The following is a 20,845-nucleotide window of genomic DNA, read 5'->3' on the forward strand; positions in this document are numbered from 1 at the left end:
CACTTAGCACACATTTTTGTAATTACTAGTAATTCGACATTCATGTTCACATGTTAACATTATCTCTGAATCTGGAAACTCAACATATGGTGTATGGTAAGTATGGATTTTATATAATCATTATTAGAAATGTTTAATTCTTTGTGTGCGTTGGTATATATATGTGTGTGTTGAAGATAATTTTAAATTTACTACTTGACTATTTTATAAAACTTTAAATAACTTTAAATAACTATATATATATATATATTCATATCAGTTGGACTATGGTACATAGAAAAAGGACACTCCAGATTAAAAGAAATATTCATTTTGCTCAACATATATCTTTTTACTTGACAGCATATTTAAACAGATCATCCCTGGGAGGGAATAAAATATAGCTCCTATTTCTTTCTACGCTCTGCATTCTCCTCTGGGTTGTGTTAATGTTTAGTTTGGATACGCCAAAGAGCCAAAAATTAACAATAATTCTAAGAGATTAAGACTACTGGGACAGGAATTTAGATTTGGGTAAAGATTGACCAAAAAATGAAGGCGGAGGAGAGGCTATTGGAATCATTCTCATCAGACATTTGAATCAAGAAGAGATTTTATGGCTTTAAGAAGTCAGTAACAGAGCTGAAACCTTCAGTCCCTCAGATTCCTTCAGTCTGGTTAGGGTGGCACCGACAGTCCACCTGATGCAAAACTTGACTATTATGAGTTGAACAACTTCTCCATTGTTTCATACGTTGGACTGGTTGTGAATCTAGTGAGATATTGTGTCATATTTACATATTAGTAGTTGGAATAAATTGAATAAACTATGTGATATAGCTAATTAATTTTATCAACTTGAGTGATCCAATAAATTGTTGTACAGGGTTTGGAAGGGAGGGGATGTTGTAAATATCTGATGAGCCATGCATTTCTTCTTATGAAGAGGGTCTATGAAGATAAGGTTTGTGTTACTTTCTTGCATATTAGAAGATGTCTTACAGAAATTAATAGGTACCCTGTAGCTCCTCCACTTTCTGATTGGTTAGGAGGACAGTACTGGTGTTGATATTGCAAAAAATACCAGGAGTGAAAGCCATAGGTCATGGGAAATTGTGGATTTGGAGTAATGACAAGTAGCATTTTTCATGTATAAATTTCACAAGAATAATATAATATGAATTAGTCATGTTGTTTCAAGAGAGACGGATGTAGTTTGGCCATTGTTATTATATAATGCAAGGAGGTTCACTAATGGATCTGGGTAAGATGGGATTGGCAAGCAAGTTGTTTGGAATAATGATAGGGTATCTTTTATCACGGAGAATAGAAGTCTCAGTAGCTGACAAGGGAAAAGTACTTTTTGATGAATACACCAGTATGGCGTGGAAGAAAGGCAAGTGAAAGAGTTACTTGCCATATAGCTATCAAGTTGGGTTGTGATCAAACTCAGGAAAATCACTTCCCAAGGGTGATCAGGATTCCTATATATATAACAAATATTAGAATACTTAGTCCATAATCCCAGCACTTTAGGAGGCCGGGAGGCTGGGGCAGGCAGATCACAAGGTCAAAAGATGGAGACCATCCTGGCTAACATGGTGAAATCCTGTCTCTACTTAAAAAAAAAAAAAAAAATTAGCTGGGCGTGGTGGTGCACGCCTGTAGTCCCAGCTACTCAAGAGGTTGAGGCAGGAGAATCGCTTGAACCCGGGAGGTGGAGGTTGCAGTGAGTCGAGATCATGCCACTGCACTCCAGCCTGGTGACAGAGCGACACTCTGTCTCAAAAAAAGAAAAAGAAAGAAAATTAGAATACTTAAACACATCAGTAATTAATTAATTCATCCAAGGTTTATTTAGAACCTGTCCTTGGCAGTGGGAAAACTGTTGTTAGTTGTATTCTTTTTCTCCTCAAGTTGTTTCCTATCCTAGCAGAGAAAATGTAGGTCACCATAAGTTCCTGTAAGCTGATAATAAAGGGGAACAATTATCTGAGAGAAGGAATCACCCTCTGACATAAATATATCAATATCAACATCAGTACTCTCCTCCTAAACCAATCAGAGTGTGTATACCAGAGTGTGTGTGTGTGTGTGTGTGTGTGTGTGTGTGTGTGTATAGCCTGGTTTTGCCCTAAATCTTTAAAGGTTGTGCTTGGGTGACACTAGTTTTCTACTTAGACACTGTTATGTAAAGACAACTGCTTTATGTAACTGTTTAATCAACGTGGTAAGTCCTGATTGTTGGTTAATGGCTGTAAAATTTTGTGGCTAGGGAAATCCTCATAATGGGGTATTACACTTTCCCTTAGTGTTTTAGCTAATGTGATACGCTATGTGCTCAGCAATTTTAGTTACATGGAATAGAATTCACGTGAAAATTATATATCTCCAAAAATAGTGTCCATGTCACTTGTAATGTTAATTTCATTATTGGTTTCATAACCTCAGACTGTAATAGCTGGGCTTTACCATAAAAACATGCTGAGCACATTAATGTTATCTCAAAGTCAGCTTTAGAAACAAACAAAAAAAAACCCCCAAGAAACCAAAGAAAAAAATCCAAAAATAAAACAGTAGTCCTTTTTCAAAAACAGGAGTAGTATCAGCTTTCTTATAAAGTAAGCACATGGAAGAGATCAATTGTTGAATGGAATGCTTATTTCTTTAAGTATCGTGGCCCCTACAATAGTGTTTAACACATCTACTTGACAATTAGAGGGATGAATTTGGAGGTGAACTCATTCTGTAGTACTTGGAATGTTGCTTCACTTCTGGCATTCATGCAAGTAAAGACTTTCAATTCTTAAAGTGATATGTTATTAGAGAAATGAGGATGAGAAATTAGAGATTAAGAACCACTGGCTTTCATAAGAGACAGAAACTTTGGGCTTCATCATGAGGATGTTCTGACAAAACTGAATTTGATCCAAGAATTGTTCTCAAAGATTTTTTCCCTCTTTGTAATTTTAAATTGGTTTTATTTAATATATTTTGAATATGTAATGTGTCTTATAAGACACACAAAATATACGAAAAAGACTCACTTTCACCACTGTACCATTTATCCATTCTCTAGCCCCACTATCATACCATAAGTAATTATAATTGTTAGTGTATGAGCAAGTGTAAGCAAAACACACACACACACAAAGACATATAATGATCCTCACACTCACTCTTACATAAATATAACATTATACACATTTTTACATACCTTGCTGTTTTGACTTGAAAATATATCTTGGGCATTTCTCAATGATACAGTGTAGATAATTTCCTCTTTCTTTTGCATGTCTGTACAATACTGAATTTCACGTATCATTTATTTAACAAGTTCCCCATTTTTGGATACTTGGACTATTCTAATATCCATGTTTTTCCCAATATCTTGTTATTGCAAATGATTTTATAATAGGCATGTGTACAGATTTGTCATTTCAAAACTGTACAGGTGAATCTGTAGGACAGACACCTAGAAATGGGACTGCTGGGTCAAAAGTTATATAGTCTGGTTATTTTTCAAAAATTTATTCTTCTCTTCACAGAACTTGTACTGTGTTACATTTCCACCAACTATATGAAAATGTCATTTTCCTCACAGCTCATCAACAGACAGTGCTGTCAAACTTTTGGACTTTTGCTTGTATGACTTATGAGAAACAGTACTGGCTATGTAGTTGTAACTTATTATAATGTAATTATAACTACTATTATAATTATTATAATATAATTTATATTATTATAAGGAATTTTATGCACATTTTCATTTGGTCAAGGGACACTTAGAGTTCTGTAAAATTTCTGTTTCTTTTGTTCCATGTAACAATGTAAAATTTCTTCATTTCTTTTGTAATGAAGTTTTGGTTGTTTTTCTTCTCAATTTCTAGGAGCTATCTCTCTTCTATCTATCCCTTTTCCTATCTATATGTTTCAATTATTGTTCCCAGCCTGCTTATTTAAAGTCTTTTTTTTCCTTTAATGGTTTGCAGATTTGAACATGGATAACTTTAGAGGCATATTATTGTAACTATCACATTTGCTATCCTTGAACACTCTTTGGATTTTTTTTGGAATGCATATGTGGGTGCATTAAAACCCTATTTCTTTAAGTAACTGTGGTCAGACCTCTGTTAATGCTTTAAGCAATTCGAAACCAACACATGTATTAGCATCTGTCCTCTTATTTATTTAGAAAGAGTTCATATTACATAAAATTCACCCTTTTAAAGTATGTAATACAGTATTTTTAATGTAATCACAAGGTTATGCAACCATCACCACTATCTAGCTCCAGAATATTTTTACCACCTCCTAAAGCAACCCTGTATCTACCAACAATCACCCCTCATTCCTCCCTTCCCTCAGTCCCTGGTCACCACTAATTATTTTCTGTTTTTATAGATTCACTTATTTTAGATATTTCATATAAATTGAATTATACAATATGAGATTTTTTGTGTGTGTGTGACTGGCTTCTTTTACATAGAATAATGTTTTCCGGGTTCATTCATATTGCAGCATGTGTCAGTGTTTCATTATTTTTCTGACTGAATAATATTCCATTTTACGTATATATCACAAACGTTTTGTTTATCCATCAATCGGTTGATGGACCTTAGGTTGTTTCCACTTTTTGTCAATTTTGAATAATGCTTCTATGAATATTTGTGTACAAGCTTCTGGTAAGAACATATGTTTTCAATTATCTTGGGCATATAACTAGGAGCAAAATTGCAGAATTATATGGTGTTTACATTTTGATGAACTGTCAAACTGCTTTTCAAAGCAGTTGTACGATTTTTAGTTAGCACCTGTCATGTAGGAGAGTTCCAGTTTTTGCACATCTTTACCAACACTTATATTTATATTTTAAAAATTATAACTATTTGATTGGGCATAAGGTGCTATCTTATCGTGGTTTAGATTTGAATTCTCAGTGACTAATGATGCTGAGTATCTTTTTATGTGTTTACTGGCCATTTATAAAGCTTTTTTGGAAAAATATCTATTGAAATCCTTTGTCTATTTTTAAAATTAGTTGTTTGTCTTTTTATTAGGGTTATAAGTTTATTATATATTCTGGTTACGAGACCCTCATCAGGTAATATTCACACATGTTTTCTTCCATTTTCTGGATTTTTTTTTTCACTTTCTAGATGGCATCCTTATAAACATTTGATGAAACTGCTTATTATTCTGTTTCTGACTGGAGAGTTTCATGGACGTCTATTAGATCTAGTAGTTGTTTGGCCGGGCGCGGTGGCTCAAGCCTGTAATCCCAGCACTTTGGGAGGCCGAGACAGGCGGATCACGAGGTCAGGAGATCGAGACCATCCTGGCTAACACAGTGAAACCCCGTCTCTACTAAAAAATACAAAAAACTAGCCGGGCGAGGTGGCGGGCGCCTGTAGTCCCAGCTACTCGGGAGGCTGAGCCAGGAGAATGGCGTGAACCCGGGGGTGGAGCTTGCAGTGAGCTGAGATCTGGCCACTGCACTCCAGCCTGGGCAACAGAGCGAGACTCCGTCTCAAAAAAAATAAAAATAAAAAAAAAAGATCTAGTAGTTGTTCAAATCTTCTACTTCATTTTTTGATTTTGTTTTATTGTTCTATCCTTGATTTTGAAGTCTCTATTATTTTTGAATTGTTGATTTCTACCTTCAATTCTGTTAGTTTTTGCTTCATGTGTATGAGGGCTGTGTTTTTAGGTGCATGTGTCATAATCTTAATGGCTACCAGGATTTTTTCACATGCTAATGAAGATAAGCATCCTAGTGATGTCATGCATAGAGAATTATTATGTATTCCTAGTACTTTTAGTATGAAAATATTTTGTGATCTTATTTTTTTCTTATCTATTTATATCTATAAATTATATTTATCAATCTGTACATTTATATTTGTCTATATATGTATACATATATATGGAACTGTTTTCAAGCAAGATATTATGTAAAACTTAACCACATAACATACATGAGTGATATTTTGTCAGTACGAACACATTTCATAAGTTCAAATCTACAACCTTTACTTATTGTCAATCCAATCAATAGAATAAGTGGCTTTTAATATAAGACAAATTTAAAATTGGTTGTCATAAATATTAATATTGTTATTGGTATTAATAGAGAACTTAATTCACATAAATAAGTAATTCAATGGCTCATTTTACAGCAATCATACACTCTGACTTACTACATCCAAAAGCTTTCAATACCAGTAGAATTATAAACATTTGAATTTAATCATTATAAATAGATAAAAAGCATATTTTGCTATATGCTTTTTAGTTAGTACTCATCCTAAACTTCTAGTGAGCACAAAAATCATATATAAGGTGCCTTTATAAAGAAATGTATGTCTTGGTAACACAGGCATCTGACTGATATTCCCTGATGAGAAGATGTACTAAGAAGATTCACCTGACTATCGCATGCATTTAATCAAACATTGTAAATGTATGCCGAGGTGGAGTAATGTCTTTCACAGCTTTATGTGGGCAGATATGCGAGAATCTGACTTCTAGAAATAAATCCATACAAAGCTATAACCATCCTAATTAATGGTATATTTATATTCAGTCAAAATATATACACCGACGTGACAGTATGACAGTAGAAGCTTCCTGCTGAACACTGAGTAAAAAATGACTTATCTTGAACTCGTGGAGCTGAAACATTGCCACACTTCTGAACACCACAGCTCTAGAAAGATGATGAAGCCCCATTTCAAGAGATTATATATGCTTTAATCCATCTGCCTCAGGGAGACAGTGAACTCTGGCAAGTGAACTACTTAAGTAGTCTAAAGGATATATTTAAAAAGCTTCTCTCAATTTCTTATCCTATTGCCAGTGAATTATGTTTTGAACCTTAAGGCATCCATCTGCATAAATGCTTAGGCTTCTGAAAATTGCTATTGGAGGTGGAGAATTTGAGAGACTTCTGATGGTAATTATACAGCTTAACATTGAAGTCAAGGAATTCTTGGAAGGAGAATCTCTGGAGATATATTTCTGTGAAATCCGGGAGCCCTGCTTTATAAAACCCAAATAATATATTCATTTCAAATTGAAGCTTGTGACTGTGAAATCAGAACTAATTGTGCATTATCACTTTTACTGGGCATACATTTCTCCTACCTCATAATATGAGAATACAACCAAGTGGTAAGTTTTTGTCTCAGAATTCAGGGGATAAATACATGAATAGCTGGTGGTAGGACTTTAAGTTTCTCAAACATATGTCATGTTCCAAGGTATCTGATTGGAGATTGTGGAAACTGTTATATCATATTTTTCATGTACATTTTGATGGAAAGTTCACATGGATCAATAAAGTTTTGCCATTAGATAAGCTGCTTAGTTTCTGATTCCAAACAGAAAAAAACAAGAAACTTACATATATCATAGTTGTATTTTTGGAGATCAGATAAAACAATTCAAAACTTGTTTAGAATCTTGCATAGCTCAATAACTGTTAGCTGTTATTTTTATGTAGCTGGGTTTGCTCAACCGAGGCATCCAAGGCACATCAGCTGTACCCTTCGTGTGACTATTCAGTAACACTGCTGTGCTGCAGATGAAAATGTGTCCACGATTCTGCTTCTCCTCGGGAAAACATGGGAGAAACTCGATTCACTAAAGGTATTGCACATAACTCCCTAAACTCTTCCTATTCTAGTATGAATTATTTACACTCATCCATGATTCTACACGCTTTTCTCCTAACATACTACATTACCCAGGTCAACAGAATGAGTAGTTGATGGCTTCATATATAACCCACAGTGATAGATAGGAATTTCTGGAAACATGTGATAAAGGATCATGCATTTGTTCGTTCTCACACTGCTATAAATAATTACCTGAGGCTGGGTAATTTATAAAGAAAACAGGTTTAATTGGCTCATGATTCCACAGGCTGTACAGGAAGCTTGATGCTGGCATATTCTTGGCTTGTGAGGAGGCCTCACAAGCCTTGTGAGGGAACTTACAATCATGGCAGAAGGCAAAGGAGGAAGCCAATACTTCACTTGGCCAGAGCAGGAGGAAGTGGGGAGATGCCACGCACTTTTAAACAACAAGATCTTGTGAGAACTCATGCACTATCATGAGAACAGCACCAAGGGAATGATGCTAAACCTTCATGAGAAACCACATTCATGACCTAGTCACCTCCCACTAGGCCCCACCTCCTATATTGGGGATTAAATTTCGACATGAGATTTGGACAGGGACACAGATCCAAAACATATAATTCCATCCCTGGTCCCTCCTAAATCTCATGTCTTTCTTAAATTTGAAAATACAATCATTTCTTCTCACCAGACCCTCAAAGTCTTAACTCATTTAAGCATTAACTCAAAAGTCCAAAGTCCAAAGTCTCATCTGAGACAAGACTAGCCCCTTCTGCCTATGAGCCTGTAAGATCAAAAACAAGTACGTTATTTCCAAGACACAATGGAGGTATAGGCATTGGGTAAATACTCATGTTCAAAAAGCGAAGAATTCATGAAAGAAAGGGGCTACAGGCCCCATGCAGGTCTGAAATGCAGCAGGGCAGTCATTAAATCTTAAAGCTCCAAAGTAATCTATTTTGATTCCATATCCCACATTCAGGGGACGCTGATGCAAGGGGTGGGGTCCCAAGGACTTGGACAGCTCTGTGCCTGTGGTCTTGCAGGGTTCAACCCACATGCCTGCTCCCAAGGGCTGGCATTGTGTGCTTGCAGCTTTTTCAGATGCAGGGTGCAAGCTGTCAGTAGATCTACCATTCTGGGGTCTGGAGGATGATGGCACTCTTCTCACAGCTCCACTAGGCAGTGTCCCAGTGTGGAGTCAGTGTTGGGGCTCCACCTCCACATTTCCCCTCCACACTGCCCTAGTAGAGGTTCTCCATGAGGGCTGTGCCCCTGAAGCAGGCTTTTGCCTGGACATCCAGGCTTTTTCATACATCCTCTGAAATCTAGTCAGAGGCTCCCAACCGTCAACTTTTGCATTCTGCACACTATCAGGCTTAATAGCATCTGGAAGCCATCAAGGCGTATGGCTTCCACCTCGAGAAGCAGCAGTTCACACTGTACCTGGGCCATTTTTAGCCATGGTTGGAGCTGGAGTGGCTTGGATGCAGGGAGCAGTGTCCCAAGACTACATAGGTCAGTGAAGGCCTCTGAAATGCCTTTGAGGTTTTCTCCCCATTTTATTGGCTATTAGCACTTGAATCCTCATTACTTATGCACATTTCCTGAACTGCTCCCCTGAAAATGGGCTTTTCTTTTCTACCACATGAACAGTCTGTAAATTTTCCAAATGTTTACACTCTGCTTCCTTTTTAAAAATAAGTACTAGTTTCAAGTCATTTCTTTGCTCTTGCATATGAATATAGGCTGTTAGAAGCAGCAAGGTTACAACTTGAAATATTTATTGCTTAGAAATGTCTTCTGCCAGACACCCTAAATAATCTCTCTCAAGTTCAACATTCCACAGATCCCTAGGGCAGGGACACAGTCCAACCAACCTTGCCTGTGTGTAACAAAAATGACCTTTGCTCCAGTTCTCAATAAGTTCCTCATCTCCATCTGAGCCCTCATCAGCCTGGCCATCTCTGTCCATGTCACTATCAGCATTTGGGTCACAACCATTCAACAAGTCTTTAGGGAATCCCAAATTTTCACTCATCTTCCTGAGCCCTCCGAACTATACCACCCTCTGCCCATTACCAAGTTCCAAAGCTGCTTCCCCATTTTCAGGTATCTTTACAGCAATGCCTCCCTCATCAGTACTAATTTCCTGTATTAGTTCTCTCACAGCTGTAAAGAAATACCTGAGACTGGATAATTTATAAAGAAAACAGGTTTATTTGAATCATGGTTCTGCAGGCTATATAAGAAGCGAGGTGCTGGCATCTGTTCGGCTTCAAGGGAAGATGACACTCCACATGCACAGAGGAGAAGGAAATGCAGGTAGGTGCCGTACACTTTTAAACAACCAGATCTTGTGAGAACTCACTCACTATCACAAGAACAGCACCATGGGGATGGTACTAAAACATTCATGGGCAACCACCCCTATAAACCAATCACCTCCCACCAGGCCCTATTTCCTACATTAGGCATTACAATTCAACATGAGAGGGACGCAGAGCCATACCATATCAGACCAGTTCCCTGACCCTGTCTATATCTCTGCTGTGGTAAGTCAGAAAGTTTTTTTAAAAGTATTAGGTGGTTTAACCCAACAAAATCCTATTTTTCATGGCAAGGTTGGATGGAGGCAGGATAATGATCCTTCAAATAGTGACTCAGAGATATTACCAAGAAGGATAATTATTTTACAGTAATTTTATTATACGTTTCCCATTTTATCCATAAACTTTAACATTTGGATTAATTCATGACTAAAAGAAAATATTTGGACTGAGATTCATGTGGGAACATATGAAGAGATCTTTTCATTAATTAGTGGAAAGTTTTGTATATTAAATATACCCTGTTCCCCATTCTCTCATTCAATCTAAATATTGACTTTACCTAAATAAGAATCTCTTTCAATATTTTTATTCTTCCAGTTGTCAATGCTAGCATTGACTATGAAAAATATTTGAGAAATTAGAATTTAGTTTCAAAACTAAAGTTATGAGCAAAAATTAAACTCTGAATTTGTATGGTATCAAAATTACCTATTTCTACTAAGACTTCATATGCATATAACCACAAAGCATAGATTTTAAAATTCACAAAATAGCCACCAAAATCTTAAAACTAAAATGAGATGACATTTGTTTAAAAAAAAAAGTTCATTATGAGAATCTAATGAGATTTTAAGGTTTACTGTGAGTTTTATTCGCACAGTTTAGTTTGGAATTGTCTGAGATTGCTTTGTGTAATTCAGAATACGATGGTAAGCTTAAATGATGACCTAGTATGCTTATGCTTCTTTTCGTTAGCATTTTGATTTTCTCATGCCTTTCTGTTATTAATTTCCCAGTCAGAATTTTTCGTGTGACAAAAGCACTGCTTTGATGATAATTCAACAGTTTGTCATTCTTTCTTCTGGTACCATCACTATTTTAAACTCCAAATAATTCTGTATGATTTATATATTCAGAAGATATCTCAGTAATGTTAATGTATATATCATAATTATTTCCCTAGTTATGGCATTTATATTATTCCAATAGTTCTGGTTAACAGAGAGGTATAGAAAATGTGTGTGTGTGTGTGTGTGTGTGTGTGTGTATGCGTCTGTGTGTTTATCAATGAGAATATACTGAAACAATTGAAACATTGCAGCCAAACTCAAGAGTCCTTTTATTTAATTTGAGAATTAGGACTTTCTAGATAATGCTGTCTAATGTCTATTATTTGAATAGAATTGTTTACATTGTCTACAGTAATATTAACAAGTAATTTCCTTTTTATATGCTCAGCAAATAAGTAGTGTGTGTGTGTGTGTGTGTGTGTGTGTGTGTTTTGAGACAGCGTCTCACTCTGTTGCCTAGGTTGGAGCACAATGTGCTATCCTGGCTCACTGCAGCCTCCACCTCCCAGGTTCAAGCAATTCTCCTGCCTCAGCCTCCCGAGTAGCTGGGATTACAGGCGCCCACCACCATGCCTGGCTAATTTTTGTATTATTAGTAGAGTGGAGGTTTCACCATGTTGGCCAGGCTGGTCTTGAACTCCTGACCTCAGGTGAACTGCCCACCTCAGCCTTCCAAAGTGCTGGGATTACAGGCATGAGCCACCGCGCCCAGCTGCAAAGAAGTAGTTTTATACACAGACATGCTACAGTACCCTACTGGAGTCTTATTTGTTCCAATTCATATCTATACTTAATGCATTAGTGCTGTCCTTCCCTTTTCAAAAACCTCTTCAATTCATTCACCATTATGGTGATTCATTATCCTTGTCCTCTTTTCTCTTTTGATCTTATGCTTTATTGCATATCTTTCTAATAGTTTCTTTCAAGCATCTCTTTTAATTCTTGGCCATTAATGAGTCTGTCTCAATTGCACATTTCAAAATCTGTCTTTCCTCATCAATTCTATAAGTTTGCAGTTATCTTACATTTCTAATTTGAAGTTGATGACTTCGTGTATTCTTTATATTTGCCTTCTCATTACGGATCAGCAATCACTTAACAATTGGTAGTAAAGACCCACCAGGCACTCAGGGAAATTCATACAAAGAAAAGTCTGGACTCCACAGTATCCTCCAATGTATAGCAGGGTTTCTCAACCTCATAACTTAGTATGGTTTTTTGGTGTGTGTCTGTGTGTTTGTTTGTTTGGGTTTTTGTTTGTTTGTTTGAGACAGAGTCTCACTCTGTCCCCCAGACTGGAGTGCAGTGATGCAATATCAGCTCAATGAAACCTCTGCCTCCCAGGTTTGAGCAATTCTCCTGCCTCAGCCTCCCAAGTAGCTGGGATTACAGGCATGTGCCACGACGCCCATGTAAATTTTTTTATTATTTTTAGTATAGACAGAGTTTCAACACGTTGGCCAGGCTAGTCTCGAACTCCTGACCTCAAGTGATCTGCCCCCCTCAGCCTCCCATAGTGCTGGGATTACAGGCATGAGCCACTACACCCGGCCTTAATATGTCGAACAGATTAATTTTTGAAGAAGGCCATCCTGTGCATTGTAGAATGTTTAACAACATCCCTTGCTTCTACTTCCCCTGACCATGAGTTGCTACAACCAAAAATGTCTCCAGACAATGCCAATGTCCCCTTGTGGGGAGGGATGGCAAAATGGCTTATGGGAACTATACAAATCAGTAGGATCACTTGAGCGGGTTCGCTTGTGTTGAATCTTGACAATTATTTAGGCTCACAACTATACTTTTAAGTCTTTAAATATTAGGTGTTCTCATGGGTACATTATCATTCTACCAGATGTAGCTCGCAATGGCTTTTTAATACCCTCTTACCTCTATCTACTTAAGTAATTGTTGTCATATTTCCCACTGAGATCCATTGCAAAATAAGTAGTCTATATATGAAGTTTAAGAAACTATGGGATAGTAAAGACACTCAAAACTAGAAGTGATAGATATATTACCGTGTCATGTGGATTATTGGAAGAGTAATTTGGGAATTTTTACAGTGACTTAGAAATCCAAGTTTGAAAATTGACAAGAAGGAATGATTGGTTTACCAATAATCCCAAGGTGGCTGACTTTAAGGAAAAGGAATGTTTACCTTGAACTAAAGTGAAATCAAAGTAACTGCATTTGACATTCTTCTTTTATTCTGATGAAGGTATAAATTTATATCACATTTCTAGAAAAAAAGCTAAGTTAATCTACATTGAGAGACCATAAGAATATTTTCCTCTTCTTATTAAGCTATTCAACTTTTAATTATTGCTATATAATTAATAACTCTTAATTCCTGATTCAACTTGTTTTGTTCTTTACTCGAGGAATGGTTACATCCAACTGCATTCTTAAAATCATCATTTATGTATTATTTCAGTGCATCTGAATGTAGCAATTCCATCCTTTTATTTGAACTTGACTAACTTCCTTAACCATTTATTGTAAGGCAGATCTGGTGGGATGAACTAGGTTTTGTTTGTCTGAGAGTCTTTATCTCTTCATTTTGAAGGAGAGTTTTTGCCAGGTATACTATTTTTAGTTGATTTGGTTTTTTTGTTGTTGTTGTTGAGACAGAGTCTCGCTTTGTTGCCCAGACTGGAGTGTAGTGGCCGGATCTCAGCTCACTGCAAGCTCCGCCTCCCGGGTTCACGCCATTCTCCTGCCTCAGCCTCCCGAGTAGCTGGGACTACAGGCGCCCGCCACCACACCCAGTTAATTTTTTTGTATTTTTAGTAGAGACGGGGTTTCACCATGTTAGCCAGGATGGTCTCGATCTTCTGACCTCGTGATCCGCCCACCTCGGCCTCCCAAAGTGCTGGTATTACACGTGTGAGCCACCGCGCCTGGCCGCTTTCTTTTTTTTTTTTTTCTTTCAGCACGTTCAGAATATCATCACATTCTATTCTGGCCTGCAGGGTCTCTGCTGAAAAATCTTCTGATATACGGTATCATAGAGGTTTACTTGTATGTGACAAGCCATTATTCTGGTGCTGCTCTAAAAATACCGCATCTTTGACTTTTGACCATTTGCTAAAGTGTCTTGGTATGAATTTCTTATTTGAAATTCTTATTTGAAGAATAAGAATAAGGCCGTTGGGCCTTCTGGATCTGGATGTCCATTAATGGAATTTTATATTTGCAGTACTTTCCCCAAAACCAACACTCTGCCTTTTTTTCAAAGTCCATTTTGTATCACTATATTTGTCTGTTTTCACGCTGCTGATAAAGATATATCTGAGACTGGAAAGAAAAAGAGGTTTAATGAACTTACAGTTCCACATGGCTGGGGAGGCCTCACAATCATGGTGGAAGGCAAGGAGGAGCAAGCCACATCTTACATGGATGGCAGCAGGCAACAGAGAGCTTATGAGGGGAACTCTCCATTTCAAAACTGTCAGACCTCATGAGACTTATTCAGTATCATGAGAACAGCATGGGAAAGACCTGTCCCCATGATTCAGTTACCTCCCACCAGGTCCCTTCCATAACATGTGGGAATTTAAGATTTGGGTAGCGACATAGCCAAATCATATCAATCACCCTTCCTCTTGCTCAATGTGATGTTTTTTAAAGGCAAAAAGTATATTTGACACTGTTCACTGAAGGTGGGATCTATTCTCCTCTCCTCGAATTTAGGAATGCTCATGCTTCATTCAATCAATAGAGCAAGGCAGAACTAATGTCATATGACTTTTGAGGCTAGAATTTAACAAGATATAAAACTTGGAATGTTATCTTATTTCATCTGGGGTGCTATAGCAGAATACCATAGATTAGGTGACTTAGAAGACACCAAAATTTATTTTTCTGTTCTGAAGTCTGGGAAACTCAAGATCAAGGTGCTTACAGATTTGGTGTCTGATGAGTGCTCACTTCCTACTTCACAGAAGGGTGTCTTCTTGCTGTTTCCCCACATGGTGGAAAGAGTGAAAGATATCTCATGGGTCTTTTTTATAAGGACATTGATCCCACTCATGAGAGTCTGGCCCTCATGGCCTAATCACCTATCAAAGGCCGGGCCTCCTAATACCATCACAGTGGGGGTTAAAATTCCAACAAATAAATTTTGGGGAAACACAAACTTCCGGTCTATATCAAGAATTTACTCTCTGGAGGCTTCATTGGAATTTGACTCTCAGAAGTCAGGGTTTTTAGGAAATTCAATTCACATGCAGAGAATATGTTAGTGCTTGGCATGACAGCTGCAGCTGAGGACAGCCTTCAAATTATCCAGTCCAGTCATCAGATATTTAAGTAAAGAAGGTAACAGATAATTCCAGCTCCCACTTAATTGAATCACTCAAAGTTCATTTGCTTCTTTCCAGCAAAGGCCCTAGATAAATCATCTTTGCTGTTCTCAGTCTGAAATTCTGACAGATAAAATCCATAAAAGTAATAAAATGGTTGGTTATTGTTTTATGCCACAAATTTGCCTGGTTTGTTATGCAAAAATAGTAACTAGAACACTTACCAATATTATTTTAGTTCTAAAGGGCCCTATGCTCTCTCTTACATTAGAACCTATATATATGTGCTGTCTAGGCATGCATCCTCCAGCTGCTATGAATGCTAGCTCACAGTCGCCTCCTCCACAGCTGCCTCCAATTTAGTCCTCAGTCAATGACTGACTGATACACTGATGCACAGTTTCAAATAGTCAGTCCTTTACTTCATGAAAGCGAGAGCTCTGCAGTACGCTTTATGCTCCACAACCCATCCCCCATGGAATAGGGCTAAACTCGACTTAGAATGACAGCACATCTTCACTCACTTTTTGCCCCTCCCCTATTCAGCTTTCCTCCCTGTCTTAGAGGTTTTCCCTGAAGAATATTCTCTCAGTAAATCATATGACTCCAATTCTCTATCTCAGGCTCTGCTTCTCAGGAACCTGATCTAAGACAGATACCCTGCACATAAGCTCTCTCTGTGGAAACATCCTGCCTCCACTACCATGCATGGCAGGCTCTCTCCTATGCTTCACTTTTCAGCTTAATTACCATGTCTCAAGATAGGGAAATATTCCATCCAAACTGATTCCCTCACTGTCCCATTCCCCATGATTTTCTATCGTAGGATACTACTGATTTCTTTATAGAATCTTTCTCAATATGAAAATTTATGCTTATTAATTTAATGCTGGTTTAGTGCCTATACCTGTTTATCTTTCACTGAGTATGGAAATCATGATTTTTTTCATTTATTATTGCATTCCCAGTGCTTATACAACCATATCTGATATTTAGCTGACTCTCAGTAAATATATGTTAAATGTATAAATGCAGAAAGATAAATTTCCTAAAAAATAATCAGAGATACATATGAAATATATTTTAAGTAATGTATGAATATTATTTCAATGATAAAACCTGAAGCGTGTGCACAATGTTATTAAAAATGATATTAATCATCCATTAAAAATATACCTTAAAATACTTAACTAATTCTTTTAATTCAAAAGACATTAAAAATGTCCATGACAAAACAGTCTTTCAACAAATGAGGATAAAATCCTGTAAATATTATAAAATTTTTGTTAAGTGAGTACACATTTACACATGTATACAGAGAAATATACTAGAAGAACTACATCAACATTTAGCAACGGATATGAGTAGATAATACTATTGTTAATTTTTATTTTCTTCTTTGAAACCTTTTTTGAATCCTTCTAAATTTTTCAGATTATCTACAATAGACATAAATTCCATTTATAAATAAAACAGAGACAACTACTTACCTATAAAAGCAATATTTCATGAGACATAGTGCATTAGGACAACTTGTATTTGGGGTAATTAAGACCATAACTCCAGGAAACAACAGGTGCTGGAGAGGATGTGGAGAAATAGGAACACTTTCACACTGTCGGTGGGATTGTAAACTAGTTCAACCATTATGGAAAACAGTATGGCGATTCCTCAAGGATCTAGAACTAGAAGTACCATATGACCCAGCCATCCCATTACTGGGTATATACCCAAAGGATTATAAATCATGCTGCTATAAAGACACATGCACACGTATGTTTATTGCGGCACTATTCATAATAGCAAAGACTTGGAATCAACCCAAATGTCCATCAGTGACAGACTGGATTAAGAAAATGTGGCACATATACACCATGGAATACTATGCAGCCATCAAAAAGGATGAGTTTGTGTCCTTTGTAGGCACATGGATGCAGCTGGAAACCATCATTCTCAGCAAACTATTGCAAGAACAGAAAACCAAACACTGCATGTTCTCACTCATAGGTGGGAACTGAACAATGAGATCACTTGGACTCGGGAAGGGGAACATCACACACCGGGGCCTATCATGGGGAGGGGGGAGGGGGGAGGGGTTGCATTGGGAGTTATACCTGATGTAAATGACGAGTTGATGGGTGCTGACGAGTTGATGGGTGCAGCACACCAACATGGCACAAGTATACATATGTAACAAACCTGCACGTTATGCACATGTACCCTAGAACTTAAAGTATAATAATAATAATAAAAAAAAAAGACCATAACTCCAGTGGTAAAAGCTCATGTTCTCTTTCTTAATGTATTTTTTAAAGGGTTTTAGATATGCCTCTTAAAATGGAGATTTTTTTTTTAAAGAGTCTTTTTTCTGGCACTAGAAGGATGCTATGGATATGCTATGGGTTTCTTCCTAGAAGTGAGGATGAAATATTCCGCCTTAGCAAGATCACTATGTTATCCAGCCCGTGAGAAATCCAGGAGCTATTTGTGGAGGTAAGGAAAACTGGGGACTTACAAAAGTGGCACCATGTTGTAACTTTGGGGAACATGCCGTGAATAAGTGATACTGTTAAGGATGAAGGATTGTAGGAGTCACTCTTAAGAGGCGTAGACACCTTCTTTTAAAAAAACTGCCAGGCGAAGCGACTGCTACAAAGAAATGCAAATGATATCTACTTTTCCCAGAAAGCATCATTAGGCATAGCTGACTGAATGTTAGGCTAAGACAGAATATCAGTGTTTAGCATTCTCTGGCCCTGACCATCATTTGGTAATCCACAGCACTGCAAGGAAAACAAAGACATGTCTTTCAGAGTTTTACACTAATTGTAATTTCCCACCGTTTAACCTCATATGATTTCAGACACTGGAAATTGAGGAAGAAAGAGTTAATGGCTTATCCAGCTATAGTGAACTCCCCGAGAAATAAAACATATTTCTCGAGGGCTGTAAGCTTAAAGAAAGGTTTTCCATTGCTGTGTGTTCCTAGTGCAGGTGCTCTCTGTTGCTTGCCGAAGCTATGTAAATCTGTTTTCAAAGACCAATGTAACTTCTTCAGATTTAAAACTTGAAATTGTACCAATACAACAGAATCTTATTTGGGGTCCAACACATCTATTACAGTCAGTGACAATGTCTTACTGATTTTTTAAATTTACACAAAACCAGTGAAACTCTAATGTATGAATATCATAAACATATAATACATTTTGTCTCTCTTCTGGCCAATTATTTGCTCACAAGATAATGTATTTTTCAATTAAAGTTACAATATATTTTTAATGTTTTTCAACTTTCTTTCACTGTTGTATGTGTTTGCTGTCTTATATTTGCCTTTCATGCATATTTCCATGTTCTGAGAGTTGATGATTTTTCTCAGAGTCATTTTCCTTGTTGGATTTTTATAAAGATAAGTTGCTTGTACTATAATGATTAAAATTGTATTGAGGACTACCTGAGTTTCACTTTCTATGAAAGCCTTGCTCTTGGCTCTGAAAACTGTTTACTCTCTTACTAACTCTGTATATACCCTATGCTGATTCTTTTGGTTTGGAAGCTTCCTGTGTTCGTATCAAAGCTTCCATTTACTTCTCATTGATTTCCATAGATGACCACATTTAGACCTTTCAAACTTTGTTTTTATTTTTTTAAATTTAACCTTATTATTTTTAAAATTTTTGTGGGTATATTTTAAGTGTATATATTTATGCAGTACATGAGATATTTTGATATAGGCAAGCAATGTGAAATAATCAAATCATGGAGAATGGGGTATTCATCCCCACAAGCATTTATGCTTTGAGTTACAAACAATAATAATCTGTTTGTATTCTTTAAGTTATTTTAAAGGTTGTATTCTTTATTTTAAAATGTACAATTAAGTTATTATTGGCTATAGTCACCCTGTTGTGTTATCAAATAGTAGGACTTATTCATTCTTTTTTGTACATATTATTTTGTACACATTAACTATCATGGCCACCCCCAGAAACTTCCTACTACCCTTCCCAGCCTCTGGTAACCATCCTACTCTCTATGCTCATGAGTTCAATTAATAAGATTTTTAAATCCCACAAATAAGTGAGAGCATGTGATATCTTTCTTTCTGTTCCTGGCTTATTGTTGTTGCAAATGATTGAATCTCATTTTTTTATGACTGAATAGTACTCTATTGTGTATATGTACTATGTTTTCTTTATTCACTTATATGTTGATGGACACTTAGGTTGCCTTCAACTCTTGGCTATTGTGAACAGTGCTACAATAAACATGGGAGCGCAGATATTTATTTGATATACTGATTTCCTTTCTTTTGGGTATATAGTCAGCAGTAGGATTGCTGGATCATGGCAGCTTAAATTATAACTTGTTCAGGAACCTCCAAACTTTTCTCCATAGTGGTTGTACTAATTTACGTTCCAACAGTGTTTGAGGGCTCCCTTTTCTCCACATCCTCACCAGCATTTATTATTGCCTGTGTTTGGGATGTAAGCCATTTTAACTAGGGTGAGATGATATCTCATGGTAGTTTTGATCTGCATTTCTCTGATGACCAGTGATATCAAGCATCTCTTCATATGCCTGTTTGCCATTTGTATGACATCTCTTGGGAAATGTCTATTCTAATCTTTTGCTCATTTTGATTGGATTATTAGACTTTTTCTTACAAAGTTGTTTGAGCTCCTTATATATTCTGGTGATTAATTCCTTGTCAGAGGGATAGTTTGCAAATAATTTTTCCATTCTGTGGGTTGTCTCTTTACTTTGTTGGTTGTATCCTTTGCTGTGATGAAGCTTTTTAACTTGATGTAATCCCATTTGTCCATGTTTGCTTTGGTTACCTGTGATTGTGGGGTATTGCTCAACAGATCTTTGCCCAGACCAATATCTGGGAGATATTCTCCAATGTTTTCTTGTAGTAGTTTCATAGTCTGGGGTCTTAGATTTAAGTCTTTAATACATTTTGATTTAATTTTTGTATATAGCAAGAGATAGGGGTCTAGTTTTATTCTTTTGCATATGGCTCTTCAGTTTTCCCAGCACCATTTATTGAAGATACTGTCTTTTCTCCAGTGTATGTTCTTTGTACATTTGTCAAAAGTGAGTTCACTGGAGGTGTGTGGGTTTGTTTCTGGGTTCTCTATTCTCCATTGGTTTATGTGTCTGTTTTTATGCCAATATGATACTGTTTGGGTTACTATAGCTCTGTGGCATAATTTGAAGTCAGGTAATGTGATTTCTCCTGTCTTGTTCTTTTGTTTAGGATAGTTTTGGTTATTCTGGTTTTCGTTGGTTCCATATACATTTTATAATTGTTATTTTCTATTTCTGGGAAGAATGTCATTAGTCTTTTGATAGAGATTGCATTGAATCTGTATATTTGCTTTGGGTAGTATGGACATTTTAACAATACTGATTCTTCCGATTCATAAACATGGAATTTTTTTTTTCACTTTCTGGTGTTTTTTTAATTTCCTTCTTCAGTGTTTAGTAGTTTTCATTATGGAGATCTT

The 20,845-nt window shown here is 36.7% G+C and overlaps 1 long non-coding RNA gene across 1 annotated transcript in view; it reads right to left on the bottom strand.

Annotated features, from left to right (window-relative positions):
- The window catches only part of LOC105490345 (uncharacterized), an 848,896-nt gene that overhangs the window by 308,963 nt on the left and 519,088 nt on the right, over positions 1–20,845 (bottom strand). The gene's annotated exons all lie outside the window — the stretch shown is intronic.

Source organism: Macaca nemestrina, chromosome X (assembly GCF_043159975.1).
Source record: "Macaca nemestrina isolate mMacNem1 chromosome X, mMacNem.hap1, whole genome shotgun sequence".
Classification (NCBI taxonomy): Eukaryota; Metazoa; Chordata; class Mammalia; order Primates; family Cercopithecidae; genus Macaca; species Macaca nemestrina.